We start from the raw sequence: 9,881 nt of genomic DNA, 5'->3' as shown, positions 1-9,881 counted from the left end.
CAGGCACTGGAATTCCTGGTTGGTGGCAGCGCTACAAGTACTAAGCTGGTAATTGAGCTTAGAGAAATTCATGCTGGTACCCCATCTTTTGGACGCTAAGGTTCAGAGTGGGGAATTATACCATGACACATGGTCCAAAGGATTATTGCTGTGAGAAATGTGTGCCCGCTCCCCCCAAAGGCAGCTCATTTTGTAGAGAAGAACACCTTTCTTAGTGGTAAAAGGATTTCACTATATGAACACTTCTTACTAGGGTGTGTTTCTGGAGGTTCTAGTGTGGGGATTTCATCTATTTGTGCTTTTTTTGTTTTTCTTTTAAAGGGATTTTTAATGCCTCAGGAAACCAATAATCAGTCCAGTACTATTCAAATCTTTTTTTTTTTTCATTTCCTGGATGGTGGGAAAACAGCAAGAAGACCTAATTTTACATTAGTTGGCCTGATTTACTCTCTGAGGTTACCGAAAAAAGAAACTAGTGCAATTACCGAGATATTTGGGTATATTTGGTTTCTGCCACATGGCACAATCTCTATCCTTTTTTATTAGCAGGATGGAAATTCAGGGACTTTACTGTTGCATAATTATGTTTGGAGGACTAGATGAAGCCAAAATATCATAGGGAAGAGAAACTCATATGTTAAGAACAAACAATACAGCTGTGAATTAGTCTGCACTGTCTATTGCAGACATATACTATATAGTGTTTTACACTCATGAACTCAGTTTAGACCAAGCTACTGGGGCCTGCTTGTTCCAATGCAAAGTATAAATAACTTCCATTGATTCAATGAAATTCTCTTGATTTAAAGGGAATTACTTGTATCCTGCAGTCAGAGAACTGAGTCACTGAAGAAAGAAAAAGAGGTTAATGTGACTTAATGCAGTATGAGATTGCAGGATGGGTCTAATATGATAAGAAAAGCACATGAAGATAACAATATTGTTGTTATGAGAAATGTCACAATCCCTAATCTTACTCTGGGAGAGGTGTAATCCAATTAGATAACAGCTAGAATTATACAGATAATGCTTGTTTCACATTTGCACAGATAATAAAACCAAAAGAACATACAGTAAATAGAATCTAAAGAGATGATAAAGAAGCACATTTCAGGAGGTCATGATAAATGTGAGCTTATAATGTATATTTGTTGAAATTCAGTAAAAGGCTCGTTTGATAAGATGCATAGCCTGTCATATTAATTATACGATCAACTAGCCATTCAGCAGGCATCAAAGAGAAGACATCTTTTAGGCTACTGTTTATGCCCGCACTAGAGAGTAGCATTATCTTATATCAAAGACTTGCAATGTGCTCCTCAGAAGCTGGGTTTTGATAGAACAAAAAGCTTTTCTTCCTCTTAAAATGATTTTATAAGTGAGTTTTTGATTCAAGAGGCATTAACCCATATATCAATGGATTATAATGTTGTCCACCACCACAGACATGATTGTAAAGGCATTCAGTACTTGTACTGTGCACAGACTGGGGACTTTGGTTCGGGACAGGCAATCTGCCACCTTGTATCAGCACTAACGTCACTTACAAAAGAAATATATTGGATAATGGCAAATTGCTAGAATCAAGCATTTTAAATTGAGCACAAGGGGCGGGGCAATTTTCAGCAGAGGCCTATGGGTCACTTAGGCATAACAGAGGGTGTGGCTGGACCAACTTTGAATGACTCAGGTTGCAATGCTACTCGCATATGGGGCAGCCAGGCAGGTAACCTAAGCCCCCTCCTTAGCAAAAATTCTGGTTGTACCCTGTGGTGAAGACTTGAAGTACCACTTCAAGAGGATGTGGAAGTGGGTTCCACTTCCTTTGGAAGCAGTGCTCTCCTGTGTCAAAGCTGGGCACTGTCGGTGGAGAAGGAAGCAGAAGGGGGAGTATTAAGGCCATGCAACAGGTTAGTTCAACACTGTCTTGCAGACTGTTACCACTGGCTGTGGTGCTTACTACCAGGCATAGTCCAATGAGGCTTTGTCCTAGATGACACTGCACTACAAACGATAGTCCTACAGAAGACAACGATGCTATGCCTGACAGCAAGTGTTTCCTGGAGCATATCCGTTATCTGTAAACCTTTAATAGCAAGAATTTAGCTTTGTTCGAAGCTACAAAAACTGTGTCCTGGATTGTACAGCTGACGTCAGTCAAGATGAACAGATGGTGCTTCGAATATGTATTGTTACTGTTGTCCCTAATAGGGAGAGAGCATTTCAGGGTGAAAATATACAAACACTTTCCTGCAGATGCTCCACTGGGTTTTTAATAAGGAAAACAATCTGGGTGTTTTGCAACTGTGTTTCCTCCCTTCAGGAACCTGTGACCAATGTTGCAGTGACCCTCGGCCTTCTTAAAACAGTATTTTTATTTAGCAGATGAACAAAACAGAGAAAAGGGGATTTTAAAACAAACATTTGACACATTCCGTCTCGTATAAACTTACACTTGACTATAAGCTAAACTAAATAGGCTTTCCCCTTATGTCTGTTCTTCTTGTAACTTATGTTCTCCCAGCCAGAGCCTGAGGGTATGTCAACACTGCATAGTAAACTCAGATTTAAGCCCAAACCCCCTTACCATCCACACACAAAGCCTTTGACACTCACCTGAAGCATCTCAAGACAAGGGCCTGGTGACTCACCCAACAGTATGGGACTGAGCCCAAGTCTCACTATGGTGGGTCTCTCCCACTCTGACTCACCCTGTTCAAACTGGTTTGGGGGCTCTCCCAGGAGAGCCAGCTAGAACTATTAAAGCTGCTCTAGTTGGCCTCCTAATGACTTTTGATGTCAATGAGTTGTAATCACTGACATTATCACTATGTCTCACCTGTGGGTGAATGTGTTGAAACTGTTTGTTCCCCATCACAACTACACCATCCTAAAAGTATAATGCACCAAACAACACTTTGGGACAGAGATAAATAATCCTTACCTAGCACCCCTGCATTCTTCACAGGACCCTAGGGGAGTCTGTCCATGTATCTATTCAGGTGACACCATCATAGGACCTAATCACATCAGCCACACTATCAGAGGCTCATTCATCTGCATGTCTATCAATGTGATATATGCCATCATGTGCTAGCAGTGCCCCTCTGCCATGTACATTGGCCAAACCGGACAGTCTCTACATGAAAAAATAAATTGACACAAATCAGATGTCAATTATAACATTCAAAAACCAGTCAGAGAACGCTTCAACCTCCCTGGCCACTCAGTTACAGACCTCAAAGTCGCAACACTCCAACAAAAAAAACTTCAAAACCAGACTCCAATGAGAAACTGCAGAATTGGAATTAATTTGCAAACTGAACACCATTAAATTAGGCTTAAATAAAGACTGAGAGTGGAGGGGTCATTACCCAAAGTAAGAACTATTTCCCCATGCTAAATTTTCCCCCTACTGTTACTCACACCCTCTTGTCAACTGTTGGAAATGGGCCATCTTGATTATCACTACAAAAGTTTTTTTTCTCCTCTTGATAATAGCTCACCTAAATTGATTACTCTTGTTATAGTTGGTTTGGCAACACCCATTTTTTCATATTCTCTGTGTATATATATCTTCCTACTGTATTTTCCACTGCATGCATCCGATGAAGTGAGGTTTAGCCCACGAAAGCTTATGCTCAAATAAATGTGTTAGTCTCTACAATGCCACAAGTACTCCTCGTTCTTTTCACTGATACAGACTCACATGGCTATCACTCTGAAATCTATCTCCTATTGACTTTCACTGGGACTTGGGTGCCTAACTCCCTTCATTCCATTGAAAATACGTTGTGTAAGGCTGGTATTTATTCCAAGAGCTGAATGAGTAATTCACACTTACTCAATGGATTTAGCCTTTTCTACATCTGAAATATCTGCAGGCACAGCCCAATTTATATGGTGTTCCAAATAATTCAGCAAAGTTTATCAATCTCTTCTTTCCGTGGCTTAATCAAAACATTATGAGAACATCTGATAGTCAAGCTATGTTGATTAGTTGTGATTCGCCAGATGAATCAGGGTAATCTTTCTGTTTCCTGACTGGATGAGCCTGCAAACAGTTGTGCGTGTGAATTTACAGTGTGGTGTCTTCAAATGCTGCGTATGTGGCTATGGCATGACCTATTGTCAAACCGGCTCACCCAGATGGTCACAGAAGTGAACAAAAGGGAGAGAGACTGGTCAAAGGCCATTAGTTTAAAATTTGAGCAAGTGTGCATTAAAAATAGCTTGCAGTATTTGCCATGTTGTGTGACATTCTACGCCAGCTAGACAGCCATGCCCTCAACTAAATCTAGGTCACTGCTTCCAGGCTGTCACAGAAAATTGTTCCGTTTTTAAATTTAAATCCATGTACTTAGATTGCAAACTCCTTGGGGCGAGGACAGCCTTTTTGTTTGTACAGCTCCTAGTACACTGGGACCCCGGTCTATGAATGGGCCTCCTATGTGCTACGGAAATACAAATAATAACTGTCACAGTACAGGGCAACTGCACCTGCATTTCCCCTCTGTGTCCAGCAAGGTAACCTACTTTCAGGTGTCTGGCTCTGCAGCCCTTACCTCTCTTGGGTGGAGACACACATCTCTCTCCCTCCTGACTGGGGTTTTCCACGCTGCACAGTTCCTAGTTTGCACTCTGAATGCCCCAGAAAGTCAGACTGCCTAAGGAGGCCTGCTTTGCCTTCTCCTCGGTAGCCATAAACCGTGTAATTGTCACAGTTATAAGTTACCACACAGCACATTTAGTCTTGGGGTGCATCTACACTGGCAGAGTTACGTCGCCGGCAATTACAGCACCACTCAGAAAGCACTGAAAGGAAACAGCTGTTGTGAGTTCATACTGTCAGCTGCCTGCGCAATAGCATGTTCACACTTGCAGCGGTATTCAGAGTGGTGCACTCTGGGTAGCTATCCCACAGAGTATTTCTTCCTCTTCTGCTGCTAAGAGTTATGGGAAGGCGGAGGAGGTCACAGGGCATCCTAGGTCCTGTCCCAATGCCCCATGGTGCATTGCTTGGTATCCCAGCAATCCCTGCGCTTCTGTCCGCATTTGGCGCCATCTTTCAATAGTTTGTGTACTGTGCACTCTGCCTCTTGGATGACCAATATGCTGCTTGCTCTCACTAACACATCATGAGCGACAATGGAGTTATTCCTTAAACTACAAAGGCAAGAGGAATTCTATGTTGATCTCGCCAGGCAAAGTAGCTGCAACATGAGATTGCCTGTGGCATTCACAGAGGTGCTGAACACAGTGGAATGTTGCTTTTGGGCTCGGGAAACAAGCACTGAATGGTGGGATCACATCATCATGCACCTCTGGGGTGACAAGCAATGGCTGCAGAACTTTCAGATGAGTAAAGCCACATTCATGGGACTGTGTGATGAGCTTGCCCCAGCCCTGTGGTGGAAGGACATGAGAATGAGAGCTGCTCTGTCATTGGAGAAGCATGTGACGATTGCACTATGGAAGCTGGCTACTCCTGACTGCTACCAATCGGTCACTAACCAGTTCGGAGCGGGAAAGGTGACCGTTGGACTCATATTGATAGAAGTGTGCAGGGCCATTAATCAGATCCAGCTCCGAAAGACTGTGACTCTGGGCAACATGCGTGATGTTGTACAAATGGGCTTCCCTAACTGTGGATGGGCCATATATGGCACACACATTCTAATTCTGGCACCAGACCACCTAACCACTGAGCACATTAAGGAGTATTTTTCTATCGTTCTCCAGGCACTTGTGGACATTAACACAAGCTGGTCTGGAAAGATGCATGACGCACGCATCTTTCGGAACACTGGCCTGTTCAGGAAACCGCAAGCAGGGACTTTCTTCCCAGACCAGGAGATCACCATAGGGGAAGTCTAAATGCCCATTGTGATCCTGGGAGACCCTGCCTATCCCTTAATTCTGTGGCCGATGAAGCCATACACGGGGCACCTTGGCAGCAGCAAGGAGTGGTTTAACAACAGGCTGAGCAAGTGCAGAATGACTGTTGAGTGTGGTTTTGGCCATTTTAAGGCTCACTGGTGCTGCTTATATGGGAGGCTGGAACTGGCCAATGACAATACTCCTATGCTTATAGCCGTGTGCTGTATGTGCTGTAATATTTGTGAAGGGAAGGGTGAAAGCTTCACTCAGGGTTGGATGGCTGAGGCTCAGTGCCTGGAGGCTGAATTTGAACACCAGAGACCAGGGCTATTAGAGGGGCACAGTGCGGAGCCATAAGGATCAGGGATGTTTTGAGGCAGAAATTTGAAGCTGAAATCCAGTAATAGGAAGTGACTGTGATTGGTGCAGACAATGCACTATGAAGGTTTAAGAAAATTTCCTGTTGCTTTGCAGGGCTCTGTTTGCTTTCAATTAATGGAATAAAGATTGCTTTCAAACCAAAATGATTCTTTTATTAAAAAGTACTTACTAGGGGCCTCTTCTCCTGTTTGTGCTTCGCCAAGCTCCAACAGCTGTGACTGGCTTGCTTCCTCCGGGGCAGAAAAGAGTCCTGGGGTAGGCATCCCGCAGCTCCTTCACTTTGACCCTGCACTGCAGTGTGTCCTGGTCGTGGCTCCTTTCTGTCATGCATCGTGAAATCTGTCCATAGGTATCTTAATTCCTATGGCTAGAGCACAGCTGGGACTGCAGAGCCTCCTCTCCCCAAAAGCCGATGAGGTCAAGCAGCTCGGCATTGCTCCAAGTGGGGGATCGTCTGGTGCATGGAGCAGGCATGGTCACCTGGAAAGATGCGCTGAGACCATTGCATGTGTCACCAAGCAAATAGGAAGGGGACTTTCAAAATTCCCATGGAATTTAATGGGTGGGCCTCATAGTTGGTCACCTGAGGGCCAGGCATTAAAGTTCAAACCAATGACCAGAGAGGCGAGAACAGACATTGTGAGACACCTCGCCAGGGGCCAATTGCAGCACTGTAATTGACCAGGGTGTCTACACTGGTGCCATGGTGCTGTAGCTCCAGTGCAGAAAGCTGTATGCCTCTCATTGGGGTGGTTTATTTACAGTGCTGCAACTGCACAGTTTCTGCGCATTAAGTGGTGTGGCAGTGTGTACACCTCGGGAGTTACACTAGAGAAAGCTGCTTTACTGTGTCGAAACTTGCTAGTGTAGACAAGGCCAGAAGGTGAAAGCATTATAGAAAAAACATATTAAAAACAATAGAAAAGCTTATTAGCATGTGAATAGGTTCACCAGATATCACCCCAATTCCAGCAAGCTCTCTGGCAGGTAAATATTCTTCATACCACACACAGGGAGTCTTCCATGGTTACAAGTGCATAACACCTTTTTATCAGAACTCCCATGAATCTGAGTCACTCCTTTATCCAGCCTGTCTTTGATCTTCAGAAACCATTCATAGACAAACAGCCAGACAATGGTCCCCTCCTCAGGGAGCAGAGTCAAGAGGTTTGGCTTTATATAATTCCAGGAGGTGGAGTTACATTGTTTAAAAGACTTCTTTGAAGCTCATAACGCTTCTCAGGATTTATATTAGTCGTCTTCCCACAAAAGAAAGGTTACATAAAATCCCACAATAACACGCAAACATTGGCATTTTTAATACAATGACCTCCTAAAATACTTACACTTAATTGAATAAGCTTTAACTTAATTCAGTAAGGTTTGTCCAAAATATTGCAGAAAATTGACATACCTGTCACAGTAACGATACAGAAGGATCAACTTAAAAGCCCATGTGACTTAAACTGCTGTATGAAATGCTGTTGGAAAGTGAAGTTGTCCATCATGTTTTGCTGGCAAAGCAAAAGCAAGTGTGCTCACTCATTGGGATAATGGACTGAACCAGTCCTTCGAGAAGGATGCTGTAATATTATTGGCTACTTCAACTAGTTCTACAGTTCAAATTCATCTGCACTATGGGTACCTGGCCTAACATTCACGAAACATTCACATAACCAGAAAAATGTTTCAGGGGCTGCAGTCTGACTCTTCAACTGTCCTTAAGATCTTGTCTACAAGAATTCCACCCTGGTAATAGATTTGTGTGGGTGCCAACGCTAAGCCGATGGCTCAACTTGCACCACACTCTTCTAGCTGCTTCTGCATCCAAGTGCTTGAGGAAATAAGTAGCCATTCATTTTATGACTCTAAAGTTAAACTTCATGGTCTCAATACTAGCTCAGGAAGGTAGTGGATCTGCAAAGTGCCCAGAAGTCCCAACCAAGATTAAGGCCACATTGCGCTAGACGCTGTACAAACATATCGTAAGAGAGTCCCTGCCCTGAAGCACTTACTACAGTAAATTTATTTTTCTTCCTTTTTCCACCCTCCTGTTTCCTTACCGCAAAGGAAAAGCTTAGAAGATGGTTACTATCCACTGTAATGGGAAGCAAAATATGTACATAGTGTGTGTAGGGCCATGGGGAGGGAGAGGTTTTAGTATATGCTGGACATGGAAAGTGAGTCTGATAGCAGAGATATTTCAGCAGAAGAACTTTTCTCTGGCTTCAGAGAAAAATACACCATGTTTGAATGAAAAGTGACTTTCAGGGGTGTATATGCAAGAAGTTGAAGAGAGACCAAGTTGCAGGAGAAGAGGGCCTGTTTATAAAATGATTGAGAAATTAGGTTGCACAAGAATCTGATTACATGGAGCAATTGTTCAGGAATAAAAAACTAGGGGTTAAACAGAAAAGGATCAAAAAGGTAAAGTGTCTATTAAAAGATTAATTGTAAAAGGTAAGATAGAGGGATCATTGTGGCATAGATGTGATAGAGCTAGATACTTGCAACAGAAAGAAATGGGAGCAAGAGAGAACCAGTTAGGGGGGAAATGAAAACAGAAGAATTTGTTGAGAGAAGGAATCTGTTATTTGATGAAAGTGTAGGGGAAAGAATGGTCTGAGTTAAAAGCTACAAGAAAGTGGCTATTGTTCCACAACTTCCAAACAAAACATTTAGTCCATTTTTTTCACAAAACAATTAATTTTTGACAGAACCCCAGTTTCCGACAAAAAGATATTCATTAAAAAAAATTTAAGCTAGCTCTACAAAACAATGGTAAACATGTTAGTTTGCACAATTCTCTATCCTTGCATCTGTCCCCTCCCCCAGGACACACACACACACACACACACACACTCTACCTCTTATCTTTTGTTGTCATATCCATCTGCTTGTGCGTCACCTAGGATTTATATTATGCCCACAGTGTCTCAGTCCCTTTGTTGAGCACTTTGCTAGTCTGAGTGCAAAATCTTCTGTAGGGCCTGCTAGCTTGCCTCCTCCTGCTCTCTCAATTGTCAACCCTCCTGAGGTCTTCAGGAATCCATGAGGGACCATTCTGTCCCCTGGAGATAGGCTAGACCCCAACTCCCTCAGAGGGCCAACTACCCTCTGACACTCGGCCTACATGAGGTGTGCGATGATCTTGTGGTCTCTACAATCTGCTGAAATTACAGTAACTAGTATTGTCACATTCAGAAACCAAATTAAGCAGGCACAGAACGAGAAATAATGTGGATCGTTAATCAGAAAAGTCACGTGTGGATTTCATAAGGCCTGTTTTGCTTTCCCGTTTTAACAATAAATATGTTAACTCTGGCAAGTGACAACAAGCGTCCATATGGGGCTACATTTCTGTATTTGCACTAATTCCAAATATGCATATGGGGATTCTGTTCCAAAATGGTTAGCGTATCAGAGCCAATTCCTTTTTAGACTCTGACAGGGACCAACGCTGAAAGGAAATATCACAAAAGTGTCTCATCTTTCACCCTGATTCTTGCTGATTCGTACTTGAGTAACACATTGCATATTTCCCTGAAAACATCCGCTCAGTGTGAAGCAGCAGCCAAAAAAGCTAACAATGTTAGGAGCCATTAGGAAAGGGATAGATA

This window comes from Chelonoidis abingdonii, chromosome 8, assembly GCF_003597395.2.
Source record: "Chelonoidis abingdonii isolate Lonesome George chromosome 8, CheloAbing_2.0, whole genome shotgun sequence".
Taxonomy (NCBI): domain Eukaryota; kingdom Metazoa; phylum Chordata; order Testudines; family Testudinidae; genus Chelonoidis; species Chelonoidis abingdonii.
Note: the sequence above shows the minus strand (reverse complement) of the source record.